This window comes from Octopus bimaculoides, chromosome 2 (genome assembly GCF_001194135.2).
Source record: "Octopus bimaculoides isolate UCB-OBI-ISO-001 chromosome 2, ASM119413v2, whole genome shotgun sequence".
Taxonomy (NCBI): Eukaryota; Metazoa; Mollusca; class Cephalopoda; order Octopoda; family Octopodidae; genus Octopus; species Octopus bimaculoides.
The window spans coordinates 72,180,906-72,183,784 of record NC_068982.1 but is presented as its reverse complement, the minus strand read 5'-3'; positions in this window follow the sequence as shown (position 1 = coordinate 72,183,784).

Genomic DNA, 2,879 nt, shown 5'->3' with positions numbered 1-2,879 from the left:
ATATATATATATATATATATATATATATATATATAATTAAAGAGAAAAGCAGCTAGTTTTAAATCTCTGAGCGAGAGATATGCAGTAACAGTACCGAAGTACCGAATAGTAAAGTTTATTTGCCAAATGAACTTTAGTATATATATATAATCCATGTTCAGTTAATTGAAGGAAAGAAAATGGAGAGTTGAAAGTTAATAAATATTTATTATTAAAAAATTGGTAATCTTTACTTCTTGCAGCCGTTTCCATTAGTGCCCAGTAGGCAAGTTACAAATTTATGCTTTAAAATTGCATTTATATGTTATGAACGTAATTTCATCAGAGAAAAAGATATATCTTAAGATGTTACACGCTGACCTATCATTTCATGCCAGCAGACACCCCTGTGCAAAATTCATGGCGAATAGGTTTATCAGTGTCCAACTGTTGAACCAATTGCAGCTTGTATGGTGGGCACTGTACCCGTCTCCTTAAGACGCGCCAAACAGTTGTTGATGGAAGCTGAAGTTCTCGACTGGCTCTTCTGACAGATTTCTGGGCGCTGCGCTGGAAGGCTTGCTGAACTTGTTCAACCGTATCATCTGAAGTTGAGGGGTGACTTGTTCCCTTTGCTGGACACAAACACCCCTCCTCCTTAAATTTTGCATGCCAATTCAAAATGGAACGTCTGTCTGGTGCCTGCTTGATAAACGTTGTACGAAATTTGCGTTGAACACGGGTCCATGATTCAGTTTTAGCGTATTCTAGGATGCAAAATGACTTCTCTTATTTTATGAATGACATTACTGGATCTGAAAAGAGGCAGAAAACAAAATTTAATCAAGTTTAATTAATTAAATTAAAATTAAATTAACAGAAGAAAATTTGACACTTTTAGCTTTTAAACGGTACCAGTTCAATCATGCTACCATTTGTAGTTCATGATATAAGGATTCTTAGAATGTGACATAGAATTTTGAAATGCCCTGTATATCTAGACACTGACTTGCAGTGTTTGTTGGTATAAAAGACACACGGGTGCCGTAAAAAAATAACCATTTTTCTTAGTTTCATTTCTTTATTTTTGTTGTTTTTTTCTTCCTCGGAGTTCCTTTTTTAATCAAAACTAAAACTGTCTTATGAAAAATGATAATTTACTCGATTATTTAATTGAATATAAAACAAATAAAGTTTTGGAGATGATATTTCTTTTTTCAAAAAATCACTAAATAAGGAGAGAAGGTAGCACTTGCGACCTTTCACACGGACGGATGAGAGAGAGGCAGGAAGTTATCAAACGGAAGAACCGGTGGAGTCGACTGCACCAGAGACATCGAAGGTGCCAGGTGGTCGATCGTGTTACGCCGAGTGATAGATTAAGTCTATCACCTAAATAATCCATGTCAAGATTTTAACTCAGAACATAAACACACGGAAGATATACCGCAAAGCATCCGCGCTAGAAATAGCGGCAAAATTCAGTGGAATTATATCCAGCCACCCTCAGTAAGAAGAGTCAGAATGGACAGTGGAATCCCTGAGATATAAAAATACGGGATGGTCACAGCTGTAATTTGTATATATATCCATTACCTATTTTCCTATCTTCCATCGAATTGTTCGCAGTTCCTACAGGTTCCCTCGTCAAGCGCCCTGGATTGGTACTTCCCTTCCACCCCCGATCTCGAAAGGAAGAAATGTAAAGTTGATTCTCATCAAGGCTTGCACTCAGAACGCAGGGAATCGGTAGAAATAACGCGAAGCATTCTGCTCAATGCTTTAGCGATTCTTCCAATTCACCAATATTTATGATTCCCTCTTGTCTGTACCATTATTCTATTCCAGCACTTTTTAAAGTTATCTCTGCAGATTTTCTATACAAACTAGAGCCAGCATTGAAAGTTACGTTTCGTAAACGAATATGTCTATGTAAATAATTCGATGGAAGACAGGAAAATAGGTAATGAGTGTATATGTATATTACAACTGTGGCCATCCTGTATTTTTATATCTCAGGAATTCCACTGTCAATTGTGTCTCTCCGTACTGAGGGTGACTGGATACAATTCCTCTGAATTTTGCCGCTATTTCTAGCACGTTAAGAGACCAGGTTAAGGCTCTCCAGCTCGCTTGTCTTCAAATGTCATTGCAGCTTCTCAGAAAAGGTAAATGCATCGTCACCATCGTAGTCATTATCATGTCTATCATCATAATTTATGTCGTCGTTCAGACGTCGTCGTCGCCTCATCATCATCATCACCATCACTATCATCATTATCATTGCCAACATCACCATTATCATCATTGACAACACCACCGTCGTCTTCATCACCACCGTAGTCTTCATCACCACCACCACCAACTGGTGTACAACATCACCGCCATCATCTCCATTCTCATTGTCAACATCATCGTCGTCATCACCTTCCTCATCTCCATCTACATCACCGTTGTTGTTCCCATTATTACTGATATGTATTGATATATATGGGGTTCACATTTTGGCTCAAGACTAGCAATTTCGGTGTGGGGTGGGAGTTAGTCGATTACATCGACCCTTATGCTCGACTGGTACTTGTTTTATCGATCCCAAAAGGACGAAAGGCAAAGTCGACCTCTGTGGAATTTGTTCTCAGAACGTAAAGACAGACGAAATAGTAGTAGTTGTTGGCACTCCGTCGCTTACGACGTCGAGGGTTCCAGTTGATCCGATCAACGAAACAGCATGCTCGTGAAATTAACGTGCAAGTGGCTGAGCACTCCACAGACACGTGCGCCCTTAACGTAGTTCTCGGGGATATTCAGCGTGACACAGTGTGACAAGGCTGACCCTTTGAATTACAGGCACAACAGAAACAGGAAGTAAGAGTGAGAGAAAGTTGTGGTGAAAGAGTACA